A 15,707-nucleotide genomic window follows, 5' to 3' on the forward strand; every position below is an offset into this window, starting at 1 on the left:
AAGGAGATAACGCATAAATATGCTATTTTTTCCATAACTTTCTTCCCATAACCGGCCTCAAAAACCACTTTAAATACTTTAAGCAGAGTCAGAGGGTGGTAGTCCCCTTTAAAATATTCAGAATGCTGCTTTAATTGAGGAAATCAAGGATGGTATGTTCTCACCACACACACAACTTTCTGTCCACTATTTTCAATATTTCTTTTTATAGCCAATAATGTGATGTGGGGAACATGATAATCTACTTTAAGTAAGTGTCATTCTCACCTTGCTGTAATACAGCACAGTACACATAGACTAGATACGGTCCAATACTACCCTCTCTGGGGCTTTTGTTATTATTATCTTAAATAAAAATAAGTTTCCTAGCAGAGTTTGCTCCTAAGCGTGGATGTTTCTAGATGTTTTAGTGGCTAATAGGACGTATTTGATCTAGTTACCAGCATGAGCCAGCAGATCTGTTCTGTATCTTGGTACAAGATCTTCACATCTTCCTATACTTTTTCCTGCTTCCCATCCTTGCAAAATTGTCATAGAAGTTTACTCACCCAGGCACAAAACCTAGCTGGCCACCCATGGTGGTTAAACATGGGTCTTGAAATTGATGGGGTTGCATTGGTATAACTCAGGGGTAGGCAACCTATGGCAAGCGTGCCGAAGGCGGCACGTGAGCTGTTTTTCAGTGGCACTCACATTGCCCGGGTCCTGGCCACCGGTCCGGGGGGCTCTGCATTTTAATTTAATTTTAAATGAAGCTTCTTAAACATTTTAAAAACCTTATTTACTTTACATACAACAATAGTTTAGTTATATATCATAGACTTATAGAAAGAGACCTTCTAAAAATGTTAAAATGTATTACTGGCATGCGAAACCTTAAATTAGAGTGAATAAATGAAGACTCGGCACACCACTTCTGAAAGGTTGCCGACCCCTGGTATAACAGAATACAAAACATCCCACAGCCTTCAGATTTACTTCAAGTAAACAGTAACACATATTAGGAACTATCAAAATATAAAACATGTCTTTGTCATGTGCTTTCATTTCACGTGAGAACAGTCATAGCATGGAAAGGAATACATATGTGTAACCAAATAACCATGTTAAGAGGAGGCATGGTAATGAGTACCACCATGAGGAAAAGTGGACAGCATTCAAAGGGGGATTAGAGATTAGGATGTGTGGTAAAGTTTAGAGATGGGCCTGAACCAAACCCCTGGACACCCTTATACTTGAGGTATTTGAAATCTAGGTCTAGATTTCACCATATTACTTTTAATAAAACTAGCTTTAAAATGGGGATGAAAACCTTGAAATAAAAAAAAATCCTGGTTTTGGATTTGAAATTTGAAATTGTCAATGTAAAGCTTTTGAAAATTGATGGACTCAGAATGGTCAAAACACTAGAAAAATGCCATCAAACATTTGTTCTCCCCCTCCCTTTGAATTATGATATGCCAAAAAAATTGACCAGCTCTACCTTTTAGTACGTCTTCCTCTGTGAAATTGTTTTCGCTTATAAATTTCCTCTTCAGTGACCCTGTGTGTGTGTATGTATTGCACTTCCAAACACTCTGTGGGGCTAAATCATACCTTTAATTACCAGAGCCAAACCTGGAAGACTCAGAAAACAGTGGTACCAGGCAGACACTGGTTACCAGATCCAGCCTGCTGGTGCAGAACAGAATGGCTAGGAACAGTTCGGGGTTGCTTGAACATAATAACTATGTGAGGCTCCTCGCAAATGCCGTAATGTGTTCCTCTCGTTAGCATGTGTACTCTTCCCCACACTTTGTGTTAGCTAAGGTTGTGAGCCCCTTTCCCTTCGGACTGTGGACCAATGGCAGGCACAAGAGTCTTCCTATTAGTATTCTTGTGTTCTCGGTAGGTATCTTGTCCTGCTGCAGTGCAGGTACAGTATAGGAAGTCAGTGAGAAGTGCCTCCTTACCACAAAGGGCAGGATTTATATAGTTTATATAGTTTATATCCAGATTGGAACATGTAAAGAGTGAAGTTCAGTATATAAAAATTTCTAGTTTTTACAAAAAACTGAAAATTGTTGCACATTTAAAGAAACAATTGCCCTAGAAAGGTAGTAAATACAAAGTGCATTCTATTGCATGTTTGGCACAAGTGAGGAATGCCAATTTGCATAGACTCCTACTAAACGTAATCTACTCTACTGCCAGGGGACCTATCGTTTGTGTACTGGGACCCATCTTCAAAGTGTATTGACACAGTTAATTTGGGGTCTGATATAATATTAAAATTCCTGTTGACTTCAACAGGAACAGCATCTGGTCCCTAGTCCACATCCAAAATTTTTGACACCCACATATGAGACTATGACTTGTCAAGTCCTCTGTTTCTCTCTGCACACCCATTTAGGAAGATAAGATTTGCCATACTGGCATAGTGGTTCAGACCCATGCTCTGTCTTCAACAGTGGCCAGTGCCAGAGTCCTCACAGGAAGGTACAAGATACCAATAGTAGGTAAATGTGTGTAATTCTCCACCATGAAGGTCTCAGCATAATCCCAATGAGCTATAGATTGATTTTAAACCCTGAAGCATGAGATTTTTATCCCTTCCACAACTTGTTTGCATTTAGAGTTGTAATTCTGGATATTCTTATAAGCCATATAAACATCCATTCTATTTCAGAATCTTACTAGGTATTGGCCTCAGTGACATCCTGTGGCAATGAGTTCCACAGTCTAATTAGGCACTAAGGAGGGAAAAGTATTTCCTTTAATCGGTTTTGAATGTGCCACTCTTTAATTTCCCTGACTGTCCCCTTTTTTCTTGTTTTACCTTCACTAAACCATTAATTTTATATACATATCACCATTAAAAAAAACAAAAAAACTATTTTAAACATTTTTGAAATAAAATCATTTTGAAAATCTTAATTAAAACTTTGAAAAATATACAAAACCTTCAAATGATCATTTATAATTGTTTCAGCACTAACAGTGTACCTGGAAAGCAGGAGCTCCTCTAATCCCAGATCTAATTCCAACTCCTTCAGGTCTCAAATGCTTTCTATAGTGCTAACTTGGGACTTTAGACATAGCCCTATTCCAGGGATGTTGCGTAACTTGCTCTTTCCCAGCAATAGCCTTGGGAGGCATTGTGGCTCAGACACACCCTCTGGGGTCATAATCCCTCCTCTGCTTCCTCATTGCTCTGGGGTGAGTGTAGTAACTTGCCACTGGCCTATACCAGCAGCAAATTGCAGTGCCCTCAGCATTATCTCAACTGCACTGGCCAGTGCATGTGGGGAGGAGGGGAGGAGCTATATTATGCATGGAGGAATAAATGGACCCCTAGCCCCTATCTACTCCTACATGCCTAGACAGGAGGTCTGCCTCAGTTTTCCATCCATAAAATAGGGATGCAATTACTTGTTTTGCTGCAGTGTCATGAGGGTTAATTCAGTGTTGATAATATCTTTTGGATACACAAAGTGCTAAGTAGTATTCATATGCAAAGAATTTAAAAGTGTGTGTATTTTTAAGTAAGAGTCGCCCTTTCACTTTTGATTTGTATTTATTATTACATCTGGAGCAAATCAGTAAATATATTCTAGAGAGAAAACACTTGATGGGATATTGTGCTGCATGGGGAAAAAACAGTTACCTTAGGTATAAGCAGATGTTAATTAGAATTAATGATGATTTTAAATAACAGAGGGACCTTTCTGCTTGGCAATACCAATACATATACACATACTTTTTTTATTTATTGCTGTCTTCTCTTTCAGCTAACCTTTGAGTGAGAGAAACTTCTGCTGATGTCAAATGACCAGGAGGACATTAACAACTGATTTTGGTGCCTGTCGGGTGCCGTTGGGTATGTCTCCCCATTACCAAGCTGGCTTTCCTCACTACTGCCACTGACCTTGCAAACAGCTCCGACAAAGGTCGGAATGGATTCATTGATCAGCTAGGCCAAGCATATGACAGTCTGTGCCTTAATTGAATCCCAAAAGGGGGCAGACTGGGTTTTTATTACAGAGGCCAGACGATAGCACTCATTAAAAGCTCCACAGACTGTGTGGTTTACTAATTAGTTTATTATACAGACACCTTGACGATGGGCAAAGTTGTCATTTTGCCCTTTATCGCACAGGGGATGTTGTTAAAAGTTTAATCAGCTAACACTGACCAACTCAGCTTGGCAGGCTGTGGATGGTCATTACTGAGGTCACCCCTGCTGTAGCAATTCTGACAGGGTCACAGCATGAACCTCCAATAAAAAGAGCGTTACGTAAGGTAAGAGTGCACCTGAAAGGGAACCAGGAAAAGAGATGTGCTCAGCAGGGAGTAGGAAACAGATGGACTGTTAGGACAAGTGAATCCTGTTACAGTTTCTCTTTGCCTACATTGTTTAACGTATGCTTTTTGGAAATATGGGGAGCACTGAACTATTTCTTTGATATGTCCATTAGACCTCAAGATAGCCTGAACCAATTGGAGTATTGTCAGACACTGAATACTGCAGGGTAGGAGGAAGCAGGGGTGATTTTGCTACTCCGGCAATACTTACCACCCAAACGATGGGAGGGTTCATCTGCAATGTTTATGGGAATTTGCACTAGAAAACCCCCTGGAAGGGGCTGTTGTAATCTTGGCTTTCAAGCTACTATTCTCTCCTCCTCTCCCCCACGTTACAGGCAGTTCTCCTAATGTTTTATGAATGTCTTCAGTTGTGGCAATAAGTTATAATTTTGGGAAGCTTTTTTTTAAAATCAGGAGGTTGTTATTAATTATTTGTGTTACTGTAGCACTTGTAAGTCTCAGCTGAGTGCAAAGACACCTTGTGCTAGGTTCTGTACAAATGTATAGTAAGAGGCAGCCCCTCTCCCAAAGAGCAGACAATGTGAAGAGACAAGACAGACAAAGAGTGACAGGGGAAACAGAGGGGAAGGGACTTGCCTACAGTCACCCAGCAGATCAGTGGTAGGGCTGGGAATAGAGCCCAGGTCTCTTGACCTGTAGTTCTGTGCTCTAGCCATTAAACTACGCTGACTCTCTTTTTTTTTTTTGTCATGAAACAATGAAATCTCCAGGTAAAATCCAATCTAATTCCTGAGAAGGAACTTGAAAGAACCAAAGTACAGAATCTGTTTGAGTTTATATCCAAGCCCCAGGGTTTACAGAGAGAGGTTACTTTGATTATTAGTTATACTGCTGTAGCACCTAGATGTCCTAACTGAGATCAGGATCCAATTATACAAATACTAAAATGAGTGGTGTACAAATACACAGTAAGAATCCAGTCCTGCTCCAGTTTGGAGTTGCAGACAGGGCCGGCTCTGGCTTTTTTGCCGCCCCAGGCAAAAAAGCCTCCCGCCGGCCACCCAGCCCAGCGCGGCCAGAGCGCCAGGGGGAGGGTGGAGAGCCCGGCTGGGGCTCCGCTCTCCCCGGTGGCCAGAGCGCTGGGGGAGGGCGGCGAGCCTGCTGCGGCTCCACTCTCCCCAGCGGCCGGAGCGCCGCTGGGAGGGCAGCAAGCCCAGTCGCAGCCCCACTCTCCCGGACGGCCAGAGCCGGAGTGCCGCGCCGCCCCCCTCCAGGTGCCACCCCAAGCACAAGCTTGGTGGGTTGGTGCCTGGAGCCGGCCCTGGTTGCAGACCATTCTACAGAAACACCCAATCAAAGTGGAAGTGTTTAATAAAGATGATTAGTTCTTTACCGTAGTAACATGTGTTGGTATATTAATTCATGGTTCGAAGTGATCTAGAACACAACAAGCTGAATATAACTGTAGCCTGGTATTGCCTGCAAAGCCCTGTCTGTATTCTCTGTCTGTACACTAGCTTAGGGTCTCTCATTTCATACATCATTCACAACTCATAGCAATAGTTCCACAACATCAGTACATATTCTTAATACAAAGAGAAAAAAGAAAAAGAATTGCTATGCCGTGTACGTTTCTCTTTGGGAGCTAGAGAAATGTGTAAGTTGCACTATCTTAGACTCTCCTCTGAATTTAGTCCTTTGGGTTTGTACATATACAGTGGAGGGAATTAGAGCCCTGCCTGGGACTTTTTTTTTTTTCTTTTATCCTGCTCATTTCCCGCCCTGCAATACCCACTCCCACCCGATGCCGCATTGTTTCTTTCATTTTTATCCCACTCCCACCCACAAAAACCTTAGGTCCCGCAAATCCTGCAAGACAGATTCCCCCATGCGACAAAATAAAAATAAAAATAAAAATGGTTGGTTAATATATTATCTATATAAATGGAATTCAGCCACACTTTTTACCACTAAAAGAATAAAACAAATCTTGCTGAAACCATGTAAAAAATACTTTAACTCCTGTTATAATAGATATCAAATCTCTTTCTATCCCTTCCTTAAATTTAAGTATTAAAACCCTTATTTTAAAAAAAGAAACTTGCTTTACATTGCTGAAATTCTATTTATGACAAACTGACAAAATCTTCCATGTTTTCCTGCAAATTACCACAGTCTGTTTTTTTGCCCACCCAGTTCTGCCCACAACAAAGTACATTTTACCTGCTCCTGCTATTATGGCAGTGGGTCCTGCGGGACCCGCAAGATCCCAGACCCCCTGTAGGGCTCTAGATGGAATACTGGCACAAATGAAGAGAATGGGAATTTTGGCACAACTGTTTAGGACAGGAACAGACCCTTAGCTTGTACTAATCAGTGTAGCTCCATTGATTTTAATTTCCACCGGCTGAGAATCTGATCCAAGCATTTGAAACGGTAGAGTGAATTTAGACAGGAAGGATGTATTACACACACAGGAATCTGGCCAGGGCACATCGGAACACCTTGGCTAACAACGGGTCTTGCAAAATGGAGGTACCATTGCTAGTTAACATGTTTTGGTAGTCACCCCAGGAACCTTTTCCCAGTGACAGATTGCTCTGTTACAGCCACGCAGGCAGACACTCTGTCATGAACTCTCTTTAAAAAAAAAATCTGCCTTAACAGTAAAAGTAAAAGACTCCAACTTTTTCTTTTGCTGTAGCTCCCTCAGGCAATGAAGGAATTTGCGATGTGTGTCAATGAGACATTTGAAATTTCACACATTTAAATCGTCCCAACTTCAACAGCATTTTAAATACACTGAAACCAGCAGCACTCTTAAATTCAAATACTTACCAGTCTCCGTCCTACAAACTTGCTGCTATTAGCCTCAAAGGCAAAAGAAAAAAATATGGGAACAAAGCCACATTCTGTAATCAAATTAAATATGAACCAATTTAAAAGAAAGAGTTGATATAATACTAATGAATAATACCTTCTACTTCTTTAGCACTTTCCGTGCAAGAATCACAGTGTGCATTACTAATATTAAATCAGCCTCACACCACCCTTTATTATCCTCATTATATGCATGGGGAAACTGAGGCACCAAGCAATGTGGCTTACCCAAAGTCACAGTAAATTGGTGGCAGAGCAGGGAGAGAACTTAGGAGTCCTAACTTCCATTTCTGCAGTTTAGCTGTCACTGTTACAGTATCTGCAGTGCTACAAAACAAACCGACAATAGGACCCAAGCATCACAAGACTAACACAAAATGGAAATACCAGTCACTGAAATGAAAAACAGAAGTTAACCTCCACCCCACAAACCCTAGCCCCAAGAAATAAGACAAATGACTCACTGGGAACAAAGCATGCACTAGAAACTCTATACAGTAGCCACTGTTTTAAACAAATACCCCCACTCATCATATCATGGCATTTGACTCTATCACATTCTTAAGTCCATCCCCAAACCAAATATCATAGCAAGTAATTTTCCTCCTATTCAAGTAAGTTGATAATCTCCCATGGACTGCAGTGGTGTAGGATCCCAATCCTTAGCTGCAACTAAAGAGCATGTAGTGCAGCTCAAAAGGGTTGTGGGGGGCGGGGGGAGTGGATGATGAGATCCATTCTGGTCAGTATCAGGGGCAACAGTTTTAACAGCTGAAGATAAAGACAATAGACTGCCTTACAGGGAGTACCCACCACGAGGGTCTACTGGAATAGTGTAGCACCTTTGAGATCTAGATCTGAGATCCTGCCCAGGCACAAATTTGGGCTTCAATCCCACAAGAGCTCCATGTGGATGGACCCATTGTCTCCATACGGACCTGGGGCACTCCCCATATTGCAGAATCAGGGCTTTGGTTGCTGCCCAAAGAAACCAGAAAAGATTGAGCATTTCATTAACTGGTCATTCCTAATCAGCCCAGCAATAGGTCTACAAATGAACAAACAACTTAAGTGAATCTCTGTTCTAAAAATGAAAGAAATTGGGTACCGCTCTGAATATTGGCAGACATCAGAGTTCCCTTTTAACTCTGGAGTCATTCAACTTTTGTTGGAGTGTTACATAAAAGCTTTTAATTTACTGAGTACCTTTTTGTGAATCGAGGGGATTATTTGTGACTAATGAAGAGCAGAGAACATTTTAATAATAGCGACAACTGGCTTTGATATTGATATTGTCTCTAAAAAAGTCCGTTTTGAAGTCTTTGAGATTAGGAAGCCCCTTTGTATTTTATCCAACCGTGTTAATAAAATTCCTTGGCTACATAATGCTCTCTGCAAAACAGAAGTAATTTCCCCCCTCCCGCCCCCTCACTTAGCTCCCTGTGCTATCCTTTGGATTTTTTTTAAACACTAGTCATTATTCTGTACATCAATATTTATAAATTTTCATTAAGTAGCTTTCAGGAATAATCTTCAAATGAAAACCCAAGTGCAATGTTTTGTTTCTTCCAAGACACTGAGCATATTTCACATCTTTATATTTGTCTGCAGTTTTGCATTTCATAGACATCTCCTAGTTTTTTTGGGTTATGTGTTTGGACTCCTCCCATATTTCCAAAATCCTCTGGGGTCTATTAAAGCATCAAAAAGACAGGTGGCCCAGTAACGATACCACTTCAGGGATAAATGCCTTCCGATATTACAACTAGACTAGGTGATCTGGTTAAAATTTGCAGGGATCTGCCCCTATGGTTCATTTTGCAGAATCTGAGTCTAAAGTAGTATGCACCCACTATTTCAAAGGGCTAAGGGGCACTGTGTTAATGGAGGTGGTATTTTCAGATAATAAGCTATAAAACTGAGGTCATCCTGGCCACTTGTGGTTATTAATGATCACATTACAATCTTCCAGAATAAGGGTAGAGATCCCAGTATCCCAGCCAAATTCCAATTTAGGTAATTACATTCTAAATTCTCCCTAAACTGTACCTCCTTGAATTCTCTGTGCAGTCCCAGTTGGACTGTATTCCTTTCCCCTTCCTGCAATCAATTGCTGCATAGTGTTTCAAGTTTTTAACTATCTGCCATGTTGCTCTTCAGAGATGGCTGCATTTCAGTGGTGTGTATAAAAGCTGGAGGATAATGAAAGAATCAGAAAATGCTCATTTGACTAACTTGAAACATTATGCAGGAATGTATACATTTTGTCAAAATTTTCAATGAAAGATGATCAAAATAGGGTTAAAGCATTGTGTTTTGACATGACACGGTAGTCAAAATATTTTCACTTTTTATTATGTTATAAATGAATGATAAATTATAGCATAATAACAAAAAGTTGAGTTGATATAGTTTAAACAAAATGCTTTTGACCTTAGGCAAACTACATGGTTTGGACAAGCAGTAGCTTTTCAGGTCAGTCTCCAGGGAGCTGCTTGCCTAGTCTCACCTGGAGGTACCACAACCTAACCAACCTTATTGATTTAGTTTTATTAAGGAGCTAGCTAGTCAAGGCCTCTCCAGAGTCCTTTCAGCTCTACTGCTATCCTCTGTATCATATCTCAGTACCTTTCACAACAAAATTCTCATGGGAGGAGAGTCAAGCGCCTTTAGAATTCTTAAGCAGAGTCCTGACTTCTTAGAAACAAACTCTTTGCCATTCTTCCCCCCCAGAATCCAAGCCCATATACATTTATGGTGACTCCCCACGTGTCACTCAAGGAATTGTGGGTAGGTAGGCTATGCAAACTAAGCTCAATATGGTAGGGCTTTTCCCTTTTAACCAATAGAGAGGGTAGAGAACTCTCACATGTTTGGAACTTCTGGCCATAGGTCTTACATTGAAAGCAGCTTTGGCTGGTTGGGATTGAAATGTTTCATATAAACGTGAGATGGTATTATATCATCTATTTAAGTTGATGTGGAGGGAGGTGCAGTTGAGAAGAGGTTCACCTCTGTTTTGTTCTTAAATTCTATGTTACTGCATGTTTGATTATTTCACAGAAAATCTATTACCAGGTCAAAGTGAAAACTACCTCTGGTCACAGAGGTCTGGTCTACACTAAAAAGTTATATGGTATAATTACATCAGTCAGAGGTATGAACAAACCACACCTCTGTCCGCCATAGCTATGCCAACATCAACGCCAGTGTAGAACACTTGTACTGACCTAACGTCACTGCTCGGAGGTGGTGGTGGTGTTCTGTAGTGTAAACATACCCAGAGTCAGAATAGTGCTTTAATTCCACAAAAGTGGATCATCCATTAGGATAGAGTGACTGCACTTCACATGAATAATGATTGAAATGAGAAAAGTATTTCTAGTAATTATTGAAAGCAATATAAAAGGGAGGGTCTAAATTATGCCCTGACTTAGGCCTCAGTTCAGCAAAGTATTTAAGCACATGCATATCTTTACACATGGGTCATCCCTTTGTCCTCAGTGGGACATATCACATGCTTAAAGTTAAGCCATGCTTAAGTATCTTGCTGAAGTGGGGCCATAGCATATCACAGTTAATGAAACCATTTAATACAACAGAAACAATATTTTTAGGGCTGTCAGTTAATCACAGTTAATGCCTGCGATTAACTGAAAGTAAAATGAATGCGTTAATCGCATACCTGTGGGTGGGATGGGAGGCATCTACGGCAGGAGGCTGAGGCCTCACACAGCAGCTCCGTGGGTGGTGGAGAGCTGAAGCAGCTCCTGCCCACAGCTCCAGAACTGGCAGAGGGACTGGAGGAGCCCCAGCCTGCAGCTTCCTGGGCTGATGGGGGGGGGAGCTGGAGGCAGAGGTGGATTAGGGTTTGGGGGGGCCCTGGGCCAGAGCAAGTGGGGACCCTTCTGCACCCCTTCCACCTGCAGTCCTCCCCCTCTGTAGTCCCAGCCCCCAGCTTCCTGGGCTGTAGGAGGACTGGAGCAACTCCAGACCACAGTTGCCTGGCTGGCGGGCAGGGGAGCTGGAGCCCCGAGCCCCACGCCCCTAGAGGGGCTGAAGCCCCGTACCCTGAATGGGGCTGAAGCCCTCACCCCCAGGGAGGCTGAAGCCCCGAGTGGGGTGGAATCCCAGAGTCCCCAGTCCTCACCCTATATTTGAAAATATAGAATCCTCCCCCATAAATGGTATTCTAATATTGTTTAACAGTGCGATTAAAACTGCGATTAATTTCAATTAATGTTTTTAATCGCTTGAGATCCCTAAATATTTTGTTTAATTTCTTTCCAACTCCACGATATAATCACATCAGCCCTCCGCCCTCTCTCCACTAGGAAAAATAATTCACCATCAGTTCAGCTTTTTCCTACTGGTAGTGCCAATGAGGGCTTTATCATAGACAGGGTTCAGGCCACACACCATGTAACCCTAGGATATGTTACTTTAGGACACAAAAGTCGGCCTTGCTCTTGGAGCCGTTTCCAAGGTTTAGATAGCATGGATGGCAGGCTCATCCAGAGTGCAAGCAGTGAACAAACAAAGGCTGCAGTCCTCCACTGTGCCCAGTCTTGCACCCTTGTGGAACCAAATGGGCCTCTGTTCAGATACAGGGGCCATCTGTGTGGCACTCAATGAGGGATACAGAAGAGCGAACTGCCTTCCCATCCCCCTGAGGTGATGCTTGCAATGGCACATTTTTCTGATTCCTCTCACTAAACCTAAATGCAGTTACTTTTTTTGGTTAATTATACTCACATCAGTTTTTTTTTACATCCCTGCATTTTAGAAAGCTCCTGGGCTAATTTTAAATGTATATAATTTTGAAAGAGAGAGAAGTAAAACTGGGATGCTAAGTTTCAGCCTGAAGCAAATATTTATGGCCAGGTTTTTCAACTAAATATTTATAGAATGAAAATGCTGACTCACCTTTCTGTCTATATATTGATGTTGTTGCTATAATAAAAATAACCAAGGAAAGTTATAAGGGGCCACAGAGGCCCCTGTGATGTGTAGCAGCTAGTGTGTCCATGGAGAATGATGCAGTTCCACAGCACCACAAAGTGTAAGGAAGAAAGGAACTTGGTTGAGGATTCATTCAGTTGAAGAAACCTTTTATGGGAGTTTCTATAATGCTTCATCTTGAACAAGTATGTGGAGACTAACGCTGGATGACTGTATAATAAGGCTCACTGGCTCTCTGATAGAAACTTTCATAAAGGAAAAAGTTACTGATGAAAGTAGATGGGGGTTTCTGTGTGTGCGTGTTTTGTGTGCAGCTTGAGGTTTCATCTGGCTTTCAGTGCCTGTAGAATGAGGGACAACAGGGGAGCAGGCCGCCAACCTGAACTCCCTGTGCTCTCTTCCTGAAAGTGAAAGAAGAGCATCAAAGAGAATGAGAGCGACAGACTATCTAACTGAAAGGTATTGTATATTTTTGCTTTAGGTCACAGCCATGGTTGGCATCACAGAGCAAAATCTTTCTAATTTAACATTTATGAACTCCTTATTTCCAGGGTGCAGTTGGGGAAGGTGTGGAAACTTGGGGTGACAGTACAGGGTAATATAGTCATTCTTAGTCTTTACTTTTCACAAGTCTAAAACTTCCCTGTTATGGCTGAATGCTGAATCTTCTTTTATTACAGTTCCTATTTTTCTTTTAGCTAGAGCTGGCTGAATAATGGATTTTTAGTTCATCTGCAGTTCCAAAAAATAAAAAAATAAAAATAAAAAAAAAGTTTTGGGTCAACTCAAAACCAAAATTTTTGGTGAATCAAATTTAAAAAAATATTTTGAGTCAAGCAAAAGTTTCAATCAACCCAAGATAAAATATTGTGTTTAGATATTGAGTGGTCAATTTAAAAAACAAAAAACAAAAAAAAACCTCAAATAAATTTGAAGAAAACTTTTCATTTAGAAACTCTTTAAAACAAAAAATTGGAAATGTTTAGTTCTGACTCTTTCAAAACAGATTATTTCAACTTTTTTTCAGTTGGGTGGAGGACAGATTCAACATGAACCATTTGACAAAACGGACACCTTCGCAGAACGTTTTGGTGTCTCCAAAAAAAATTTGGCCAAAAATTTTGCCCAACTCTAGTCTGAACCTGTTTTCTTCTCTGCTCAGACTGAAAAAAAGCAAAAGAGTTTGCCATGCCACCAAGTTTGCACAAATACTTTCCAAAGATTCAGATACATACTTAATTCATTTATAAGAGCCACGAGCTATATGCCACTCATGACATACACTTAGGCATAGAGAAACCAGGAATGAAGGATTTATGAATAGTTCCCACTCAATGCAGCAGAGGATCTGGCTCAATTGATATTTCCACATTGCTTGGTTAGTGTTAAATTTACATATGGCTAAAAATCACTCCTGTATTATAATGACTGTAGAGAATTGTAATTACTCTATTTGAAGTTGTGTGAGGAAACCTAAATTAGGATTTTCCCTACCTGTGAACACTTGTTATTCATGTCAGACAGGTGTTTTTAGACTAAAATACCCTTCCCCCTCCCCCCAACAACTCCAGCTTTCAAACTTATTCATCTTGTTGTTTATTTTAACACCCATCAATAATAGTTTTCCAGGCCAATATGCAGTATGTAATTTGTGATTGCTAGATATCTATTTGGGGAGGGGCTGGATTTTTTTCCGAAGGGGCTAAGTTCAATAACTGTTATCATTTGAAAAGCACCAGTATTGTGAACGTGCTATGTTTCTGTCCTGCCACAAGAGGGTGCTAACAGTAGATTTTACCGATAGGTTTTATTGTGGGAGAATCCTGTACATTTCAATATGTAGGCGCTTTTTTTTTCTTTCTGGAAAATCTGTTCACAATCTGTTGTCTCCTGTTTGTATTTGAAACATTTTATAGGTAACCACAACAAAGAGATGTTAGTTTGTCTATTATACAACTTTCCATGTCAGTTATGTTTGTAACCAGATGCTTTGCTTACATTTTGCCTGCAATAAGAAATGCTTGCCAGTCTCTGCCCATACCGGTTTTATTCGGAGGAAAAACTCTGAAATACCATAAGAGCTGCAGCCAGGGAGCTTTAAAATTCCATCTGTCCAGCAAAAAAAGAGATTTTTTTTTAAACAGGAACTCAGTGTTATCCAGTAGAATTCACAGATGAACTTTCAAAGTTCCCTGCACATGTGAACAAAGGGTTAACAGGAGTCTAAAAGATCAATTAGTTTACCGTACTGCACCTGGACGGTGTGTCAGGATTGGTTTGTTATTAGACCCAGTTGGTGGGGGAGGAGGAGCTGGGTCTTCATAAAAGAAGGAAGTGAAAGCTACAGGGGAGGTTCAGGAAAAGGACTCTGACCAGAGACACAGGGCCGGTGCAACCATTTAGGCAAAGTAGGGGGCTGCCTAGGGCGCCTAGTGGTTGGGGGCGCCTACAAGCCCGCTCAGGCGAGGAGGTGGAGTGGAGGTGAGCTAGGGCGGGGGGGGGGGGGCGCGCGGGGAGGGCCGCCCGCAGTAACGGGGGGGGGCGCACAGGGGAACTGCTCCCCGCCCCAGATCACCTCCACTCTGCCTCCTCCGCTGAGCACGCAGCCCCCACTCTAAGTCTCCTCCAATCGGCGCCGCAAGTCTGTGAGGGGAGGAGAATTAGAGCGGCGCTGGCGTGCTCAGCGGAGGAGATGGAGCCGAGGTGAGCTGGGGCGGGCTCCCCTAGCAGGGTTAGCTTCCGCAGCGGGGGTCTCCCCAGGCGGGGTTAGCTGCCGCAGGGAGGGGGGAGGCTCCCCGGGCGGGGTTAGCTGCCGCGGAGGGGGGATAGCTGCTGGGGGGGGGCAGGCTCCCGGGTGGGGGGCTGGGTTAGCTGCCACGGGGGGTGGGGTTTGCTGGGGGGGGGCGCAAGGTGGAAGTTTCGCCTAGAGCAAAACCGGCCCTGCAGAGACACCCAGGAGAGCGGAAGGGTAATGAGGTGATGCATTCTTTAAGGTTGGAGATGGCTGTCATATATTTGAATGTATTGAACAGAGAGTTGATTCTGTTCATACAAGTTTGCAGTTACTAAGCAGTTACTTATGTAACTAAGCAGTTTCCTAAGCAGTTACTTATGTAAAATCTGTTGTTATATTACAGTTACTGTGTTTTCTTCTCTCTCTGCAATACAAGAGGTCAGTCAGCCATCATGGCTCCCACCATGTGCACGTCTGTGTTTCTAATCAGGGTTTTGTGGTATATCCGCCCTCAACAGCAATTGGCGATGAGGATTTCAGGAATCTTCTTTGTAGAGCCCTGCATGGATACAAATGTATATCTGTGGATATAAATCGGTATCCGTGAAGCTGCAGGGCTGTACCGGGAACCGTGAAGGAGCTGCTCGCAGGAGCCAGTGCCATGTGCCAGCAGTGCCCCCAGTGTGGCTGTACCGCCCCCAGCCCTGCCCACTGGGGCGGGCACCAGGCTCACCGGAAGCTGTCCCTGGTCGCACTCATGTGTTCAAGTGGTGCGCACGCCCCCGGACAGGAGAGATAGATTGCTGCTTGGAAGGGATTGGGG

General features: G+C 42.4%; 1 long non-coding RNA gene across 1 annotated transcript in view; it reads left to right on the top strand.

Moving 5' to 3' along the window:
- LOC135983821 (uncharacterized) overlaps positions 1-15,707 on the top strand; it is an 80,709-nt gene that overhangs the window by 52,623 nt on the left and 12,379 nt on the right. Inside the window, exon 2 of the long non-coding RNA XR_010601645.1 lies at positions 3,771-3,859. This is a non-coding gene — a long non-coding RNA (uncharacterized LOC135983821). The remainder of the gene's footprint in view (positions 1-3,770; positions 3,860-15,707) is intronic.

This window comes from Chrysemys picta, chromosome 1 (genome assembly GCF_011386835.1).
Source record: "Chrysemys picta bellii isolate R12L10 chromosome 1, ASM1138683v2, whole genome shotgun sequence".
Lineage (NCBI taxonomy): Eukaryota > Metazoa > Chordata > Testudines > Emydidae > Chrysemys > Chrysemys picta.